This window comes from Bufo gargarizans, chromosome 1 (genome assembly GCF_014858855.1).
Source record: "Bufo gargarizans isolate SCDJY-AF-19 chromosome 1, ASM1485885v1, whole genome shotgun sequence".
In the NCBI taxonomy this organism is placed as follows: domain Eukaryota; kingdom Metazoa; phylum Chordata; class Amphibia; order Anura; family Bufonidae; genus Bufo; species Bufo gargarizans.
Window position 1 is genome coordinate 273099816 of NC_058080.1, and position 21682 is coordinate 273121497.

The 21682-nt window shown below is 42.7% G+C and overlaps 1 protein-coding gene across 2 annotated transcripts in view; it reads right to left on the reverse strand.

Annotated features, from left to right (window-relative positions):
• The window catches only part of ABCG2 (ATP binding cassette subfamily G member 2 (Junior blood group)), a 217783-nt gene that overhangs the window by 177674 nt on the left and 18427 nt on the right, over positions 1 to 21682 (reverse strand). The window contains exons 1-2 of one of the 2 annotated variants that reach the window (XM_044303266.1): positions 17090 to 17127; positions 8076 to 8156 (exon numbers count right to left, since the gene is read on the reverse strand). The gene's annotated coding sequence lies outside the window, so the exon portion shown is untranslated. Of the gene's footprint in view, positions 1 to 8075; positions 8157 to 17089; positions 17128 to 21682 lie in introns of those variants that run through there. The other variant, XM_044303257.1, reaches the window with a different exon arrangement.

Sequence of the window (21682 nt, forward strand, 5' to 3'; positions counted from 1 at the left end):
CAGAGAGAAATTACGATGTGGGAGATAGGGAATTGTTGGCCATCAAGTTGGCTTTTGAGGAATGGCGCCATTGGCAAGAGGGAGCCAGACACCCTATTACCGTGTTTACTGACCATAAAAATCTGGCCTACTTGGAGTCAGCCAAGCGTCTGAACCCGAGACAGGCCAGATGGTCTTTGTTCTTTTCAAGGTTTAATTTTGTTGTCACGTTCCGCCCTGGGGTTAAGAATGTGAAGGCAGATGCCCTGTCACGTTGTTTTCCAGCAGGTCCCATTTTGGCTGAAGGTGTGGTGGTCTCTGCTCTTTTTCCTGAATTGGAGGCAGAGGTGCAGGCAGCCCAGTCAGAGGCTCCTGATCTTTGTCCTCCTGGGAGGTTGTTTGTGCCTCTCGCTTTAAGACACAAGATTTTTAAGGAACACCACGATACGGTCCTTGCTGGGCACCCGGGGGCAAGAGCCACAGTGGATCTCATCGCTCGGAGATTCTGGTGGCCTGCGCTTCGTAAGTCGGTTGAGGGTTTTGTGGCAGCCTGCGAGACTTGCGCTCGTGCCAAAGTCCCTCATTCACGGCCATCAGGTCCTCTCCTTCCCTTACCCATTCCTTCCCGTCCTTGGACACATCTGTCCATGGACTTCATAACGGACCTGCCTTGTTCCTCGGGGAAGACTGTGATTCTGGTGGTGGTGGACCGTTTTAGCAAAATGGTGCATTTCATCCCTTTTCCTGGTTTGCCCAATGCTAAGACGTTGGCGCAGGCATTTATTGATCACATTGTCAAATTGCATGGTATTCCTTCAGACATAGTCTCTGATAGGGGCACGCAGTTTGTTTCCAGATTCTGGAAGGCTTTCTGTTCTCGCTTGGGGGTTCGGTTGTCATTCTCTTCTGCTTTCCACCCGCAGTCGAATGGCCAGACAGAGCGCGTCAATCAGAATCTGGAGACATATCTGTGCTGTTTTGTAGCGGAGAATCAGGAGGATTGGTGTTCTTTTTTTGTCCCTTGCTGAGTTTGCTTTAAATAACCGTCGTCAGGAGTCCTCTGATAAGTCACCATTTTTTGGTGCATATGGGTTTCATCCGCAGTTTGGGACTTTCTCGGGAGAAGGGTCTTCTGGTTTACCTGATGAGGACAGATTCTCCTAGTCTTTGTCATCTATTTGGCAAAAGATTCAGGATAATCTAAAGGGCATGAGTGAGAGATATAAGCGTGTGGCAGATAAGAGACGTGTGCCTGGTCCGGACCTGAATGTTGGTGATCTGGTGTGGTTGTCTACCAAGAATATCAAATTGAAGGTTCCCTCCTGGAAGTTGGGTCCTAGGTTTATTGGGCCTTACAAAATCCTGTCTGTCATCAATCCTGTTGCCTACCGTCTTGATCTTCCTCAGACTTGGAAGATCCATAATGTTTTTCATAAGTCCTTATTGAAACCTTATGTTCAACCCATTGTACCCTCGCCTTTGCCTCCTCCTCCGATTATGGTTGATGGGAATCTTGAATTTCAGGTTTGTGGATTCTCGTCTTGTCCGCGGTTCTCTCCAGTACCTCGTTCATTGGGAGGGTTATGGTCCTGAGGAGAGGATGTGGGTCCCAGTGACTGACATTAAGGCCACTCGTCTCATCAGGGCTTTCCATAGGTCCCATCCTGAGAAGGTGGCTCTGAGTGTCCGGAGTCCACTCGTAGAGGGAGGGGTACTGTCACAACCAGACAGCTGAGAAGCTCTGACAGAAGCCTTTCAGAACCTCCTCCTTGAGTTTTCTTTGTTTTGGTTTTCAGTTCCTCATCTCGTTAGCCTCTCTCAGCTGTCATGTAGTTGGACTGATTGCATCCCTTTAAATTCCTCCCCATAATGCATTAGTGTGCGGCTTATACAACTTCCTGGAGTGTGTGTGCATGCTGATCCTATTTTCCAGTCTTCTACAAGATAAGTGCTGTACATTTATTAGTGATTTTCTGTTTGCTGGATCCCAGGTGACCCTGACTCCCTCCGTGTCTAGTGTAGGGAGCCGGTGCTCGTGTCCCCTCACTATTATAGGGTGTTCAGGTGTTATACAGTCGAGGTACGAGGATATGCGATCATCTACCATTGGGATTTTCGCATAGGCTGAGCAGTCAGGGAGAGTGCCAGGTCTGATGCAGGGGTCTCCCTTTTTGTTCCTTAGTTTTGGATCCAGTGAGTCATATGTTCATTTTGTTGTCTTGTTTCCTGTACACCTTCCGTGACATATCCACACTATGTCACCTTGCCACTCTGTGGTCTCTTGCTGCTGCTGCCATATCCACACTATGTCACCTTGCCACTCTGTGGTCTCTTGCTGCTGCTGCCATATCCACACTATGTCGCCTTGCCACTCTGAGGTATCCTCCTGCTGCTGCTGGCATATCCACACTATGTCACCTTTCCACTCTGTGGTATCCTCCTGCTGCTGCTGATGCCATATCCATATTATGTCACCTTGCCACTCTGTGATATCCTCCTGCTGCTGCGATCATCTCCACACTGTCACCTTGCCACTCTGTGGTATCCTCCTGCTGCTGCGATTTCCACACTATGTCACCTTGCCATTCTGTGGTATCCTCCTGCTGCTGGCATATCCACATTATGTCACTTTGCCATTCTGTGGCCTCCTGATGCTGCTGCTGTTGCCGCCACCTCCACACTCTGTTATTGGGCCACTCTGTGGTCTCCTCATGCTGCTTCCACCTCATCAATATGTCATAGGTCCACTCTGTGGACTTCTCATGCTGTTCCCACCCTCCCCACTTCATGACTGGGCCACTATTTTGCTTTTCGGCCTTGCTGACATCATCACTTATTTAATACTTCTTCTGATCTGTCAGAAGGAAGGAAAAATGAGACGCACATCGGATCCTGTCTGTGTAGCAGCTGTAAGACCTTTATCGTCCCATCAGAATTGGCTTATGATTTGGTAGCCAAAAGCAGGAGTGGGTACAAAACACAGAAGACATGCAAATATTCCATTCACGTGTCATCTCTGTTTTGGATCCACTCCTGTTTTTGGCATTAGCAATACTGATAGATTATTGAGCAAATGCTGACTGAGTGAGTGAAGGCGTATGCTCCACAGACAGGATCCGTTTTTTGTGGGTTATTGTTCTGACATATCAGAGGAAGGCCAAATAATCAGTGATGTCAACACAAACTTACCGCTGACACCCTTTCCACTCTGTCGGGGGGCTCTACTTGTATAAGCGTTTTATTAAAACTGGTTCTGTAGACATCTATGTGGAATCGGCTGATGAGGGTGTAAAAGGAGTGCGCTTCTTCTTGATGCTAACATCGACCTGTAAGGCTGAGTTTATACTTCAGTTATTTAGTCAGTTTTTGCCCCGTGACTGCCCCAATAAGTGAAGAAGGCAGTGATTCTAAGAGTGACGCCTATCATCTGCATGTCATACGAACTCACAGTATTATTTCACTACCACAGCAGACTCCCTATGTGTGTTACTTCAAGGCACAGTGTTCTACACAACTATAAAGGTTCTCTGCAGCCCGGAAATAGACTTTTTTTTAACGTAATTCACCGCAAATGAATTCCGATCAAAGCAAATTTTTCCCTAGAAATTCGGCGAACCGGCTTCAGGATTCAGGAATCATTGACTGCAATAAAAATAACCTACACAAACCTCTTACTTCTCATTAAAGGTCACCCAGAGGTCTAATACATCTATTAAAACTACCAAAAGTAAACCAATGGGGTACTTGTATCGTAAAATCAAATAACCATCTTTATTAATCAATACAAAATATAAATAATGCATCAGCAGAGTACAGGGGTGCAACCACACAAATTGCTAGATGTCTAAAATTACATAGATACTTTAAATATGGGGACCACGATATATCACATGCTGCTGCCTACCACGAATTGCAAATAATCTCTAACAATGCCTGCTAGTACACTATAAAGTATATGAGTAAAATCTCACACACACATGCGTCACACACCCTCTATGGGATGATAAACCTTATTTTCCTATAACACTCGTGGCTAAAGTGTGACACTGTGAGTGAGAGTAAAAGCACATATGGAATAAAAATGAGTCCAAATTGTAAAAAATGTCAGGCAATGTATAAAAGAATATATAGACATCCCATTCTTTCTATTTAGTATCACCTCCTGACGAAGCCTTGAGGGGTGAAACGCGCGTCGAGGTATTTCTAGCCTGGGGTGTCCTACGCCGGTGGTATTATGTCCCAGTGTATGTTAAGGTTATTTGATTTTAGGACATGCCGGGTCATTAATTTATTGAGTGGGATTGCCTTTACCATGTACGTGTGTGCCGCTATTTACTTATCTTACCATCTATATTGGGGCTATTTCCCCATTGTTTTTTTCACATTGAGTATGTGCAGCGTTGTTTATGTGATGCAACACACATTTTGAAGTATGTAGCTGATCTATAAGTGCCTGAATATTATCTGATATTTGGAGCATACTAATGTCTATATCCTTTCATACATTGCCTGACATTTTTTAGAATTAGGACTCATTTTTATTCCATATGTACGTTTACTCTCACTCAGTATTTCAACAAGGGTCAGCCGGCACTCCGTTTGTAGGCGTGGTGCACGAGTCCAGGGCCGAAGTCCAGGTACAAACAAAGGAAAAGACCGGCACTCACTTTTTCTTCAAAAGTTTTTCTCTTTATTCGCCACACATCAAATGTTCAGTGACGCGCGTTTCGGCTCTGCTACGAGCCTTTCTCAAACCAATGGCATATAACAAAGTCAAATAGTATACGTGATTTAAATAGACCGCCACAGCGGAAATGACATCATGTAGTCATGGTGATTTAGACAAACAAATAGACTAAAAAGAAAAAAAGAGCAAAAGGGGAAGGGAACAAAAGGAAAGAAAGGAAAAACAAAGTAACAATTTAAATAATCAGATACACGTGAGAAGCGGCCCAATCGCAACAGCATCAATGAAAAAGGTAGCAATTATAGACATGTCAAAATCTTTACAGGAAATACGACAAAGTGGATTCCATGTGAACCACAACTTGTCGCGTCTTGAAAAGCAGGCTATTGACAACCTATTGGGGGACAATAGCCTGATTTTCAAGCCTGCTGACAAGGGGGGTGCTCTTGTCCTGATGGACAAGGAGTATTACGTTAATGAGATTCTGGGCCAGCTGGCCAATACTGATGTATATAGTCCATTGGATGGCGATCCGGTATATATTATTAAAAAGAAATTGTGTACTTTGGTTGATATATTCATTTCACAGCAGATTATTGATCCCAAATTGGGGGAATATCTGATTAATCATCATCATCCTGTAACACCGGTGTTTTATACACTGCCCAAAGTGCACAAATCTTTGACTCAGCCACCGGGTCGGCCTATTGTGGCCTTGACTGACTCTATTTTGTCTCCACCAGCTATTTTACTTGAAAAGGTTATGACACCCCTGACTAAAAATATGCCATCTTTCCTGCTTGATACGAATCAATTTTTGCGTGAGGTTGGGACCCTGGTGTTACAGGATGATGATTTATTAGTAACCTTCGATGTTTGTTCTCTGTACACTTCTATTGTTCACTGGAAGGGTATACGGGCTGTTGAGTGGCTTTTATCCTTCTCCTCTCACAGTGAAGGTGCTAAAGAATTCTTTTTGAAGCTACTTGAAATTATCCTAACTGAAAATTACTTTTTATTTCAGGACACCTACTACCAGCAGTGCTGTGGGACCGCGATGGGCTCGAATGCCGCACCGCCATATGCAAATTCATACATGTCATGGTTTGAAGATAAACATATTTACAGCAATGATCTGTTTAAAATCCATTGTATTTTTTGGCGAAGATTCGTCGATGACGTGTTTTGTGTATGGCGGGGCGGCATTCGATCCCTTCGTGCCTTTTCAGATTTTTTAAATTCAATTTGGCCCGAGCTGCAGTTTACTCTGCACTTTAGTGATCATGAAATTAATTTTTTGGACACCCTGGTTATTAAGGGTGCAAGTGGGTCAATTGTGACTGATCTGTATATTAAAAATACCGACAAAAATTCCCTTCTCCATTTCTCAAGCTATCATCCCCCCACAGTAAAAAAAGCATTACCCCATTCCCAGTTTCAAAGGGTACGTAGGATTGTTTCCAATACTGAAGTGAAAGAAAAACGTCTTGATGAAATGTCTATGAGATTTGAGAATAGAGGGTATCCCACAGCACTGCTGGATAGTGAGAGAGGTAGGGTTACCTCCTTGACCCCTAAACAGGAGTCTAGGGGGTCACGTATACCATTTGTCACCAAGTTTCATCCATGGGTTAATAGGTGTCGTTTTATTTTTTCTAAGCATTGGAACATTTTGTCCAGAGCTTATCCCTCTATTGAGGAATTTAAAAGTCCTCCATTATTGTGTTACAAACGTAATAAAAACATTCGCGATATGGTAGTGAGGGCAGATGTGGGTAGTGCTCAAACTGAGAAGCGCCAGAAGACTTTATCTACTCCTAGAAAGGGCACATTCCCTTGCCTAGGGTGTATACACTGATCAAGTGTAATCAAAGGGGAATATTTTACGCATCCCCATACAGGCAAGCGCTTTCCAGTTCGAGGCCTCTTCACATGTAATAGCAGTTTTATCATATATTTACTCAAGTGCCCTTGTGGATTGTTATATATAGGTGAAACATCCATGCGTATGAAGGACCGCTTCTCCAAGCACAAGTCCACTATCAGAAAAAACAATTTACTTTTACCGGTCCCTTACCATTTTGATCGCTGTAAGCACAATATTGCGCAACTGTGCTTTCAAATTATTGAGCAGGTACAACAACCTCGAAGAGGTGGTAATCGATTGAAAATGTTAAAGAAGCGTGAATCCTATTGGATTCATACACTTCAGACACTGGAACCCATGGGGTTAAACCGGGAGTATGATCTCCACAGCTTCCTGTAGATGTTTGTTCTTTTTAAGTGTATGTCAAGCTTATACTTTGTTTTCTTGTATTTCTACAGAAAACGTGAGGAACTCCCCAACCGCATCATCTGAACTGCAAGCTACTACGATTATCTAGAGAATTTCATAAGAATCTATAATTGCTACCTTTTTCATTGATGCTGTTGCGATTGGGCCGCTTCTCACGTGTATCTGATTATTTAAATTGTTACTTTGTTTTTCCTTTTTTTCCTTTTGTTCCCTTCCCCTTTTGCTCTTTTTTTCTTTTTAGTCTATTTGTTTGTCTAAATCACCATGACTACATGATGTCATTTCCGCTGTGGCGGTCTATTTAAATCACGTATACTGTTTGACTTTGTTATATGCCATTGGTTTGAGAAAGGCTCGTAGCAGAGCCGAAACGCGCGTCACTGAACATTTGATGTGTGGCGAATAAAGAGAAAAACTTTTGAAGAAAAAGTGAGTGCCGGTCTTTTCCTTTGTTTGTTTACTCTCACTCAGTGTCACACTTTAGCCATAAGAGAAATAAGATTTATCATCCCATAGAAGGTGTGTGACGCGTGTGTGTGTGTGTGTGTGTGTGTGTGTGTGTGAGATTTTATGCATATACTTTATAGTGTACTTGCAGACATTGTTGGAGATTATTTGCAATTAGTGGTAGGCAGCAGCATGTGATATATGGTGGTCCCCATATTTAAAGTATCCATGTAATTTAATCTGCCAATTTGTGTGGTTGCACCCCTGTACTCGCTCTGTATCTATCTTCCATCGTATCTTTTTTTGCCTGCTGATTCATTATTTATATTTTGTATTGATTAATAAAGATGGTTATTTGATTTTACGCTATAAGTACCCCATTTGTTTTCTTTCGGTATCATTGACGGCAATGTTCAGTAAGGCCACCAGATGTCACTAAAACAGTTCTTATAATACCGTACTTTATTTATAGCGTACTAAAAGATGTATGCCAATTTTGTAATTATATAACATACCACTACTAAGCAAATCATCAAGAATAGGCAGTTATAGTAAAGGCTGTCCATGCGGTTCTGCAAATTGCGGAACGCAAAACACACAACGGTCGTGTGCATGAGGCCTAACAAGTAGGATATACAAATCTGATCCAGAATGACTGATACTTACATGCTTGAGAAGGTGTCTTCTAACAGTGGCCAATGTACTTTACAGATTTCAGAACTGAATGGTTCAGTATTAAGCTGATCACTGTGAATTGAGAAAAGTATTATTATCTTTCAAATTATAAAATCTAGATGATATTCTTTGTGTATTATTATTATACTAAATACACATAAAAAGTATATACTAGACAGTAAAAGGGGTTTCAGAGTGTTTAATACTGATGACCTACAGTATCCTCAAAATCAGTATCAGATACAGTTGCAATAAAAAGTATGTGAACCCTTTGGAATGATATGGATTTCTGCACAAATTGGTCATAAAATGTGATCTGATCCTCATCTAAGTCACAACAATAGACAATCACAGTCTGCTTAAACTAATAACACACAAATAATTAAATGTTACCATGTTTTTGTATTGAACACACCATGTAAACAATCACAGTGCAGGTGGAAAAAGTATGTGAACCCCTAGACTAATGACATCTCCAAGAGCTAATTGGAGTGAGGTGTCAGCCAACTGGAGTCCAATCAATAAGATGAGATTGGAGGTGTTGGTTACAGCTGCCCTATAAAAAACACACACCAGTTCTGGGTTTGCTTTTTACAAGAAGCATTGCCTGATGTGAATGATGCCTCACACAAAAGAGCTCTCAGAAGACCTACGATTAAGAATTGTTGACTTGCATAAAGCTGGAAAGGGTTATACAAGTATCTCCAAAAGCCTTGCTGTTCATCAGTCCACGGTAAGACAAATTGTCTATAAATGGAGAAGGTTCAGCACTGCTGCTACTCTCCCTAGGAGTAGGCCATCCTGTAAAGATGATTGCAAGAGCACAGCGCAGACTGCTAAATGAGGTGAAGAAGAATCCTAGAGTGTCAGCTAAAGACTTACAAAAGTCTCTGGCATAAGCCAACATCCCTGTTAGTGAATCTACAATACATAAAACACTAAACAAGAATGGATTTCATGGGAGGATACCACAGAGGAAGCCACTGCTGTCCAAAAACAACACTGCTGAACGTTTACAGTTTGCACAAGAGCACCTGGATGTTCCACAGCAGTACAGGCAAAATATTCTGTGGACAGATGAAACCACAACACTATGTGTGGAGAAAAAGAGGCACAGCACACCAACATCAAAACCTCATCCCAACCGTGAAGTATGGTGGTGGGGGCATCCTGGTTTGGGGCTGCTTTGCTGAGTCAGGGCCTGGACGGATTGCTATCATCGAAGGAAAAATGAATTCCAAAGTTTCTCAAGACATTTTGCAGGAGAACTTAAGGCCATCTGTCCACCAGCTGAAGCTCAACAGAAGATGTTTGTTGCAACAGGACAACGACCCAAAGCATAGAAGTAAATCAACAACAGAATGGCTTAAACAGAAGAAAATACGCCTTCCGGAGTGGCCCAGTCAGAGTCCTGACCTCAACCCGATTGAGATGCTGTGGTATGACCTCAAGAAAGCGATTCGCACCAGACATCCCAAGAATATTGCTGAACTGAAACAGTTCTGTAAAGAGGAATGGTTAAGAATTACTCCTGACCGTTGTGCACTTCTGATCTGCAACTACAGGAAACGTTTGGTTGAAGTTATTGCTGCCAAAGGAGGTTCAACCAGTTATTAAATCCAAGGGTTCACATACTTTTTCCACCTGCACTGTGAATGTTTACATGGTGTGTTCAATAAAAACATGGCAACATTTAATTCTTTGTGTGTTATTAGTTTAAGCAGACTGTGATTGTCTATTGTTGTGACTTAGGGTACTTTCACACTTGCGTTGCTTGATTCCGGCAGGCAGTTCCGTTGCCTGAACTGACTGCCTGATCAGGCAAATTGTATGCAAACGGATGTCATTTTTTCTGACTGATCAGGCATTTTTCAGACTGATCAGGATCCTGATCAGTCAGAAAAATGCCTGATCAGTCAGAAAAATGCATTGCAATACCGGATCCGTTTTTCCGGTGTCATCAGGCAAAACGGATCTGTTTTTTTTTTTTTTTTTTCATTTTTAAAGGTCTGCGCATGCGCAGACCGGAAAAACGGATCCGGCATTCCGGTATTTTGAATGCCGGATCCGGCACTAATACATTCCTATGGAAAAAAATGCCGGATCCGGCATTCAGGCAAGTCTTCAGTTTTTTTCGCCGGAGATAAAACCGTAGCATGCTACGGTTTTCTCTTTTGCCTGATCAGTCAAAACGACTGAACTGAAGACATCCTGATGCAAACTGAATGGATTACTCTCCATTCAGAATGCATGGGGATATGCCTGATCAGTTATTTTCCGGTATAGAGCCCCTGTGACGGAACTCTATGCCGGAAAAGAAAAACGCAAGTGTGAAAGTACCCTTAGATGAAGATCAGATCACATTTTATGACCAATTTGTGCAGAAATCCATATAATTCCAAAGGGTTTACATACTTTTTCTTGCAACTGTAGGTGGGGGTTCGACTCTTGGTATCTCCACTGATCAGCTGTTTGAAGAGGTCATGGAGCTCCAGTGAGAGCTGCTGCCTCCTCACAGCTTACCAAGCCATTGGATAGCGGCTGTGCTTAATATTGCAGCCCAGTGCCATTCACTTGAAGGGGACAGCTGCACCTAGGCCATGTGGCCAATGAACTTGACATGACAGGCCTAGTAAGAGGCCATAGTGCTCACTGGAGCACCACAACCTCTTCAAACAGCTGATCAACAGGGGTCCCAGGAGTCAGACCCACACCAATCTGATACTAACGCAATAAGGCAATAGGGGCCTATACTCACATATTCTCTCAACCCAGAATTAACACTGTAGCACGAGTTATCTATATGGAACCTAAAATCCTCTGAAACACTATCAAGTTCTATAAGAATACATAGAAGGGACTTTAAATTTAATACACAATAGTGCAGTGCAATACAAAAAGAAGGTGTCAGATAAAATATAAAAAAACTAAAATATACATTACATACAATAACAATGCAGTAAACAGAAAAAATAAAAGGGATAAAATACAGAATATTGGCTTATTGAGATGCAGCAGTTATATTCCGGCTGTGGGGACAGCCGAGGATACGAGCAGTCACGCCAAACAATGTGGATCCCCAAATGGCTGACAATTAACTGTTCCCGACCACCCATTTTGATCCCCCCTCATCCAAGGGGTGGGCTGTGATGGAACCTCCCTCCTTTCGGTCCGGCATTCGGGGACGTCTGATATTATTCAGGTTTTTGCCCCGACCTTCCGAAACGGCTGACCGATGTGGCATTATGAATCATGTTAATTTCTTGCCGTATGACAGGACTGCGGGTACAGGTAAAGATCCCATAATCTGAGTCGCCTCGTCCCAGTCATACAGACACCAAATATAATCGAGTTATGATTTCCAGAAGGCCAGATCCTGAATACCAAGAAATGCCTCATGTCCAGTATGGTGTGTCTAGACTTCTCCTAGAAGCCCATGTCAGGCTGAACACAATTACTAGGGTTTTGAGGATGTGGGTGTTATGAGGTCGGAGTTATGGCTTCTGATATTATTTAATCCACCTAATGAATGGCTTAGACCACCTGCTGGGATAGCAGCCACCATGTCTGGGGTTGCCCTGCATTTTTAGTGTCCCCTTCCAGGTCTTCATTAGTATGCTCATATGGCTTGTAAGTAGCAGGCCAGTGCTAAATGGAGTTTCCTCTGAGAATGTGGAGTGTCTCACCTTTTTGCAGACTGGTTGGCATCTAGAGGCACAATTTGCATAACTCCTTAATAGATCCAAAGACACTGACATACAATCAGCTATTGATAATGCCAGTTCAGGAAAATCTACCTCAGATTTCGTTACAACTTGGACAACCCTTTTAAGAAAAATGAAAACTTGCCATATGCAACTACAAACCTTTGCAATCAGAGGTGTACATAGAAATCATTGCCATTGGCTTCAGAAGAAGTCATTTCAAGGACATACTCAGGTGGAATTGGGCAGGGATTAAAGTGTCCCACCGTTTTGTATTCAGATGTGGATAGCTATTCACAGGGCCCAATACAAAAAATGTTTCCCCTCCCTGAAAGCATCTCTCCTTTCATACAAAGCTACAGCCTGCTACCCATTGAGTGACTATGCATTACACAGTACATGCATTCTCACTGAGCTGCAGTATATTACAAGGCACCATCATTATAGCTCCTCTTGTTGAAAGAGGTTTTCTGGCCTATCCCTAAAGGGGTTTATGACATGATAGCGTTGATGGCCTATCAGTGACTGCTACAGCATCTTCAATGTTTTCTTTGGTCGGGACATCAGAATTCTGTCTACCTAGTAGCGGGTCGTCTGTGTATTGCATTCATATGACAACACTGCAATACTCTCATCTGGTCATGCCCTGCTCAGGCTATGTGCGGAGGTCTGCCAGGTTAGCAGCGCGTGTGTAGCCTTTTTGTTTTTGTTTTGGAATTGAGCTATATCCGCCTCCCTTCAGGTGCACTGGGTGGGGTTGTTGGTTTGAGTTTAAATTACGCCCACTCCCAGTGTCCTGTGCGGGTTATAGCTTCTGTCTGGCTCAGAGGAAGGAAGAAAGGAAGGATTTGCTGTTGCTGCTCAGTAAAAGATAAGTTGGTTTTTGTTTTCTTGTGGTTGTCTGTCTAGGCTGTTAGAGAGACGCCTGCCCCCTCTAGGTCCTGAGGAGCAGGCTTCCTCTTTCCCCCTTTCACCATCTTAGAGACTCTAGGGAATCTTCAGCCTAGGCACGAGGACACATTATTCCCACCTTCAGGGTGTAAACGTGGGCAAAGAAGCCTAGGGAGAGCTGGTAGGGATTTGTCAGGAGGTGACCTCTATACCAAGCTTCTTGTCTAGACACATGTTTGTTTATATCCTGTGTATCTTGTATCCTGTCTGCTGTGACACATCTATAACAACCCAAATATGTACACTGCATACATCTCAAGGGAAACAGTCCTGTTGGTACAGGTGGGCTGCCTAAGGGATTATTTACTTCTAGATTTTTTTACAGAGACAAATTTTTCCTTTTTTAATGCATTTTAACTTTTATTTCACAATTTTTTTTATTAGAAAATCATAGCATACATCATCTTCCACAATGTCAAATTACCGTACAGTACAGTATAATTTGCTCATCACATTACAAGTATGCAGGATAAAAGACATTGGATGTAAAGTTTTCATTTATATTAAAGGAAAAAAACAAAAACAAGGCCGTAAAAGAACGACCAACAAACAATAATAAACACTGCGCCACATTTAAAATCAAGCAGTGCATTTTAACTTTTATAGTAACAAGAACATAATGTAAAAATTTCGAAATGTATGCTAGAATATGGCAATCATTTGACTAAAAAATATTAGGCAAAACAGTATGCTTTTTGTCATAGGGCTCATCCGCTTTCCTTTTTAAGTTTCTCAAGTTTTCATGCCTCAAATGCATTCATCTTCCAATGTTAACCTGTATTTGATCATCATAGAGGTTTCCTTTGCGAATTTTCCGTTTTTTTAAACAATTTCATTACCAGGTGATTCTCTGTTTTTTGTGTTTTTGTTTTTACTCCCAGCCTTCCTAGAGCCATAACTTTTTTATTTTATTTTTCCGTTTACATAGCTGTATGAGGCATTGTATTTTGCAGGATAAGTTGTGCTTTCTAATGGCACCACTTAATATTGCATATGATGTAGTGGAAAGCTGGAAAAGAAAAGGTATGGGGTAAAAAAAAAAAAATAGGTTTCATTTTTAAAGCATCACCTATGTGGTAAAACTAACCTGTTGTCTTTATTCTCCAGGTCAGTCTTATTTTAATAATTAAGTAAAAAATAAAAACTTTGGAAAAAAATGCATTGTCATATTCTGACCCCCATGCCTTTTTTATAGTTACATCTACAGAGCTGTGTGAGTTTTTTGCCAACTGTAGTTTCTATAGATACCAGGATTTGGATCTTTATTTTTATTGTTTATTTATTGATATTTTTAAAACGGGGAAAAGGTGGGGATTGGAATTTTTATTTTTGTATATGTTTAAAACTTTTGTAAAACTTTTTTTAACTTTTTAAAAAATCCCCCTAGGGTACTTTAACATGCGATCATCTGATCACTTCTTCCATAGACTGCACTGAATTACCATTGCAGTCTATGGAAGAAACAATATGTTCCTATGGAGCCCTATAACAGGCAGGTCTGTGTAAGGCACAGTAATCTCTATCAGGCTCAAAGCTACCACAGCAAATGAATGACTTAGCTGATCTCCTTGCAGGGAAGGCCGCTCTGGCCCCAGGACCGCAGTTCTCCCGGGACAAGAGGCTCAATTGACTACGACATCTGAGGGGTTAGACATCTGCAATCAGCATTATCGCTGATCGCAGACATTGCCTCCAGGTGTCTGCAGAAACCCAGCTATTGTGCCTGCTTCTCTCCAGAGCCGACGCTATCTTTAAAGATCCTATTGCTGATGTATATAGCCATGTGGGGGTAGGAAAGTGGTTAAAATCTTGTATAGTAGTGTTCCCTATGCATTCTGGAGATTATAATGTTGCCCTGCTGACAGGTATAGCTATAAGGCCTAGTTTCTACATTACAGCCACAGGGTAGAAGAGTGCTGCGGACCGAGAAATGCACAACAAAATCATACGCACTTTTCATGTGGTTCACCTGTACTGACCATGAAGTTCTAGCAGTTCTTGGTTAAACTGCATGTGGTTTTGCCAGACTGTTCTCAGCTACAAGGCATACTACTGCCCTGTAGCTACAACATGGAGACCCAACCTTTATTGGGCTCTTTGACTTCATTAATGTATTGTTTTCACTTCTTTCATTTCTAAAAAGTCCAGCCTATCAGGAACTCTGGTTAAGAGTATTTAATGGGGTTTTCTGGTGTTGGGCTACAAATACTTATAGGCATATGAAAATGCAATAAATATTTGTGCCAATGGGCATAGAGGGGCTTATAAACCTAAAACACTGGATACTTATCCTCAGTGATCCCTCACCATGGCTGTTCTGAAGCTGCTCAGGTCCCTACTGCTCTTCACTTCCTAGACACATCGGAGAGGCCAGAAAAAGCCCACTATGGGGGGATGTATTTTGTGCTTTTTCTGGCCTCTCTGATGTGTCTAGGCAGTATTTTGTGATGGACTGTGGTATTTGGCTCTGTTGGGGTGGTATAATGCGCCACAATATGGTATTGCTGGCTCTGCCTTCCATCAGTTTGGACCCAACTACAAAACTGGGCCACTTTCAGTATTTTTTCCATGGCCACTTTAAAGGATAACTTTCACACTTAAACCCTAATTTAAATTTCATATATGTAGTTACTGATAACATGATATTCCAGAATCAGTTACTATTAGACTGACTTACCCCATATTTAATAAGATTCAGCCCTTAGCAACCAGTCTGCATAAAACTGCAATTTCACTATTCAGTTAAGATGGCCGCCACTGCCCTCCCCCTGAGGCTAATCCCGCCTGCCCTCACTAGCCAGTAACAATAGCCACCCAAAAGTGTCAGTAACCAGAGCCCTCCCCCCTAAAGGGTTAATCTCCTGCAGCACAAAGGGGTCCTCTCACCACATGTTGCTTTCATTTATACACTGAGCAGACGGCAGATCTCCCTTCCCTGGTCTGCGCTGCTTCAACTCTGCCTTCTCCAGCTCTGCTGAGTGAGGGAGCGTCTGCCAAGCGCAGGGACAGGGAGAAGTGCACACAGCCCAGGCACTGTTATCAGCTGCTGGGGAAGACCCGGCTTTAATCATTTACACACAGTCCCTGGCTGTCAGTAATGTGACCCTGCACGCTGCGTCCTCCGTCCTTCAACACATAGACGGACCCTGCATAGCAACCCTATTTTAAGCACAGGTAAAAGTAGGCAGTACAGGGAACAAAAGTGTGGAATTAAGGGGTAATTGAATACACAGTGAAAAGTTGAAATAGGGCCACCAAGGTGATATTAATCACTACAATCCAAAACTAGCACATACCATTCCAAAAGTATCCAGTCTACCCCTTTAATTCTACAGAGAATTATAATAGAAAAAGTGGTTAATATTTGCATTAACTCCGTTAATAAACAGCAAAAACAGGAACAAAATCCTCCTGACACTACAAAACTTCACGTGACCTCTACACCAGTGACTGTCTGACTACAGCTGAAATGATCTACTCTGAGACGTGTAGGATGTAAAAGATCAAGTCTTGTATTTGATATTCCAAAATACGTAAAGTTTCCGTGCCAAGACCGGCAAGCAGGTGATGACATTTTCAGAATGAGTTTTGTTGATTTTTATTTTTTTTAAATAGCTGTAAAAAAATTCGTATTGCACACTGGCGCTACTATAACTTAACAGTGGTATATAAAATGATGTTGATGCTGCATGGGGTACTGCTTTCACTGGATAAATAAAGCTATTGTACCCCCAGGGGTACCAGAGCAGTGAGGTGGTATGGTATATTTGATGATAGAGCGGTACAATAGTTTTATATCAACTGTAAAAAAAAAAATATACATGGCCTTTATTATCAGAAAGTACATATTCTCAGTTTAAAGAGGTATTCCCATTTTGTAATGTTCCGGCATATCACTTACATTATAATCGTGGTGTTAACTACCTTGCCCAGCAGGAGACCAGGAGCGTCAATGTGCAGGGAAAACTGTGAAGAATCCTTACAGCTTATCTCCGGAACTCCCATAGAAATGAATGGAGCGGGGATAACGTGTACCTACTGGAATACCCCTTTAACCTGCCCTATGGCTCATTCAATCATACGTGTGATGGCAGCAGGAGCATTGCTTATAGGGAGGAATATCCTGCCAAAATTGTGCCAGTAGAGTGTCTTTGCCACCACAGTACACAACAGCTCTATGGCATTAGCTTCCAGTCTCTTTCTTGCACACAGCTTTCCCATCATCTGTAGCAAAAAATCCCATTAACACAAATTTGTCCTTGATTTCATGTTTCCTGCAGGGGCGAGTTTTGTATACTTCTCACAGTGACATATAGTTAATAGTGAAACATACAGCCATTTTACACTCACCACAGTAGTGCATTCCTTGCTGCAGAACCTGGTGTGTCTTTGCTAGATGGTCAGGCCACAAGTGACAAACGTAATCTCTAGAGAACACTGTCAAGAATATTATCAGCTCGAAACTGTAGTGACGTCCTGGCCGCTTTCTGGTTACTGTTGACCAATGTGTTTGTGGGATGATTATATGGCACTTACTAATATAGTCTTTGTTGACATTCTGCTCAATTTTCTATATTTCATAAGGTATGACCTATTGTTGGCCAAGTCTTTGTGCTCTCCACACAGAGGTCCTGACTCCTGTCCATAAAACGGCCGCTGATGGAGAGTCATGTGAGCAGGCAAATCACCTCCATGTGATGTCTCCATTCAAATACACTGCAGCTGCCATCTGCACCTGCACTGTTTAAACCCTCATGGGGTCATTTATGAAGTCCAGCGTTTTAGATATCGGTCTTAATACAGCCCGTTGTGGGCCTTACTGACCTGAGCACGTTTCTTCCTTTCTTCATCGTCGCCTTCCAAGAGCTATGACTTTTTAATTTTCCCCTCTATGTATCTATATGAGGGCTTGTTCTTTTGCAGGACAAGTTGTCGTTTTTATTAACTCTTTCTGGGAGGGAGATGGGAACAAACAGCAATGCTGCCACTCAGTTTTTGCGTTATAAATTTTGCAGCATTCATTTTTCGGCATAAATAACATGATATCTTTATTCTCTAGGTCAGTACAATTACAGCGATACCAAATGCCTATCTTTTTTATGTTTTACTACTTTTGTGCAATAAAAACCTTTTTTTTTTAAAAATGAAAATCTTTTTGCATGTCCAAATCCCAAGACCCTTTACTTTTTTTCTTTTTCTTTCTATGGAGTTGTGGGAAAGCTTGATTTTTGCAATTTTTTGCAAGACAAACACAACCACATGGAGAGTGCACGAAACACGTCGGGACAACAAGTTATAGCATTGCAAGTAGTGGAAAAGGTGGGATGGAAAAAAAGAGTATAAATAAATACCAAATCAAACCATGTGGCTCCCCCACCTAGATACAAAACCATGATTCACAACATATACACAATACAGACCCGGCTAGTGGCACCTCCAAGAGACCCCAGCACGTGTTTCACATCAGCTTCCTCAGGGGGAATGAGGCCAATTATGAAGGCTAAGCGACTGGGTCAGAGCATCTCCAAAATAGCAGGTCTTCTAGGGTGTTTCTGGTATGCAGCTGTTCAACAACCCAAAGCTCCGGGATAGTGACTAGTGCAAAAATGGTGGCTAGGTCCCAAGAGGGCAGCTGCAATGTCACGGTGATGGTCAGGGTCACCTATCCCTGGTGGTACAATGACAAAGGGGGGTTTTGCCGGTGATGATGGTGGCAGTGGTTCCCCCGGGGCACTCCCCTAGATGTACCTTTCCTGGATGATGTTGTGTGGGGGGTGTTAATGATGTTACTACTGAATGAAGCCAGGAGTTTGTGCTGGTTGCAATTTTCCTAAAGAGCTCTGTTCAGAATGCAGGTTCACAAGGCATAATGAACATACCATATTTGTTGATGCAAATAGGGGAGACATGGTCTCATGACCCCACTATTTGCATGTGCAAATTTATACATCAATAAGCTACTTACCTGGAAACGGATGGACATGGATCAGGCTGAAATCCTCACACACGTAAGAGGCAGTGAAGAAACCCCCTCCTATTTTATTAATTTAATACATAATGTCACAGTTCTGAGAATGTTGTTGGTTAAGTAATTATGTTTTTTGGATATGGATAATGTAATTGGTTAGTTATATTATATAATAGGTAACATTAAGCACCGTGACCAATATCTTTCCACTAATAAAAGATTTAACAAATTTTAGGTGGTTAATCATTATTTACTAACGATAACGATACTAATGAAGATGTTAGAACGCACACTGCATCACAGGCCATGCTGACCCCGGTCCACTGCCAAATGTGCTTACAATGAGTATGTGGACATCACAACTGGACAATGGAAGAATGTGGTCCGGTCTCATGAATACATTTATTCAATGGACGGCAAAGTGTCTATGCGTGTAAGGGCTCGTTCACACAACCGTGCGAAGCCCGTGCTGTGGACCGCAAATTGCAGTCCGCAATGCACGGGCACTGTCCGTGGGGCAGGCGCATGGGGATCTCAGACCCATTCACTTGAGCAAGTTCTACCTTTTTGCGGTGCGGAAGCACGGACCAGAACCCCAGAAAGCACTCCGTAGTGCTTCCGTACCGTTCCTCCGTTCCGCACCTCTGTGAGGCGGAATGGCCACGGAATGGTGCCGGTGTATTTCGGATCCGCAAACGCGGTCCGCAATACGGAAACGGGCATCACACGTTCGTGTGAACGAGCTCTAAGAGAAGATGTAGGAAGAAGTGTAGTGCTCTGAGCAGTGTCCTACTGGAAACCTTGGGTCCCGGGGTTTATGTGGATGTTATGGGTCCCAGCTAACTCCTCTTTATAGCAATGGTATTCCTGATGGCAGTGGCTTCTTTCAGAAGAATATTGCTCCAAAACACACTGTAAAAATTGTCCTAGAATGATTTGGGGACCATGAAAAAGAGTCGACTTGGTGTACGAATTCCCCAGATCTCAGTCTGATTGAGCATCTGTGGGATACACTGGAAAAACAAGTCCAATCCATGAAGGCATCACCTCATAACTTATAGGACTTAAAGGGATTCTGTCAGCTAGGTTTAGTCTATAGAGCTGAAGAAAAAAAACGATTTTATATATATGCAAATGAGGCTATTAAGGAGCCCAAGGGGCTGTTACTAACGTTTCCAGGGCCCAGCCACACCCACTGTGAAGGAGCCCAGCACCGCCTGCATACTCCGAATCTTCTCCTTCCTCCCCCGACGTCACATAGTTAGAGCGCTGTAATCGCGCGCAGTTCATTCCCTGAGGCTGATGCCAGCACAGGGAAGGAACACTATGCTGGCACTGACATGCTGACATGAGATTACGGCGATCTAAGGCCTCTTGCACACGGCCATGTGTCCCCCGTGGGTACACAGGGTACACCGGCCGTGTGCATTGAATGGGTCCGCAAATCCGGAGATGCAGTGCAGAAGCACGTATCGGAACCCCACGGAAGCACTACAGAATGCTTTCGTGGGGTTCCGATCCGTCCTTCCGTTCCACAAAAAGATAGAACTTGTCCTATCTTCTTGCGGAACGGGCAGATCGCAGACCCCATTCAAGTGAATGGGGTCGCGATCCACATGCGGCTGGCCCACGGTCGGTGGGCGGACCGAAATTTGCAGTTCACAGCACGGGCACGGCCAGCACACGTTGGTGTGCAAGAGGCCTAACTGTGTGAAGTTGGGGGAGCAAGGAGGAGATTCGGAGCATACGGGTGGTGCTGGGCTCCTTCGCGGTGGGCTTGGCTGGGCTCAAGAAACGTTGGTAACAGCCCCTTGCGCTCCTTACTAGCCTCATTTGCATATATAGAAAATCGTTTTTTTACTGAATAAAAGCACTAAAAGCTATGGGAAATGTATATTGTGAATGTGTTAGCGGCGATCTAGCAGCACATGTCCTCACCTCTAGAGGCTAAACCTAGCTGACAGAATCATTTAAGGCCTCATGCACATGACCGTATGTATTTTGTGGTCCGGAAAAAACAGATCTGCAAAAAATATGCATGACATCCGAGTGCATTCTGTATTTTGCAGAACAGAACAGAACAGCTGGCCTCTAAGGCCCCTTGCAGACGAGCATGAGCGGATTAGGTCTGGATGCGTTGCGGATGATTTCAGTGAAAAATGCGCGATTTTGCGTGTGCTAAAAAACTGAAGGTTTACAAACATCTCTTAGCAACCATCCGTGAAAGACGCATCATATCCGCACTTGCTTGCGGATGCAATTTTCACGCAGCCCCATTTACTTCTATGGAGCCAGCAGAATATAGAGCATGCTGCTATTTTCACGCAACGCACAAGTGATGCGTGAAAACCAATGCTCATGTACATAGACCCATTGAAATGAATAGGCTTGGGTTCAGTGCGGTCCGCAAAAAAACAGAACGGATACAGAAAGAAAATACGTTTGTGTGCATGAGCCCTAAAGGAAATATGTGACTTTTTTTTCTGCCAGTTTAAACCAGGTAACTTGTTTTTATTTTCTGACTGCATATTTTTTTATTTTATTATCTGAACATGATTATGGGGCAGCCATTTTGGTACAGCTGTTCTTAACAGCATTTACCGATATGCCTTACAGTAGCCACCATGGGCTATAGATAAAATACATTCTAATCTTGCCTGTGATGATAAGGAGATGACGACAGTAAAGTGATCTGTACAGACCAAGAAGTGGTGCCAATCATTATGCTTAGTGGCCAGTGCAAAACCTGTAGGATTTTTATTTATTTTTTTAATAGGAAATGAAAACGGAACATGAAATAGATCATTTTCTGATGACACATTCTCTTTAAATAATCTTCAGAGTTCATGTGGAAGGACTTTGATGTCTTTCTCATACAGAACATTATTAATAACTAGCTGATGACTCGGCGTTGCTCGGGTATTTATTTATTGCAATTTTATATTAAATAACAGTGACTTTCACAATGGCTGCCC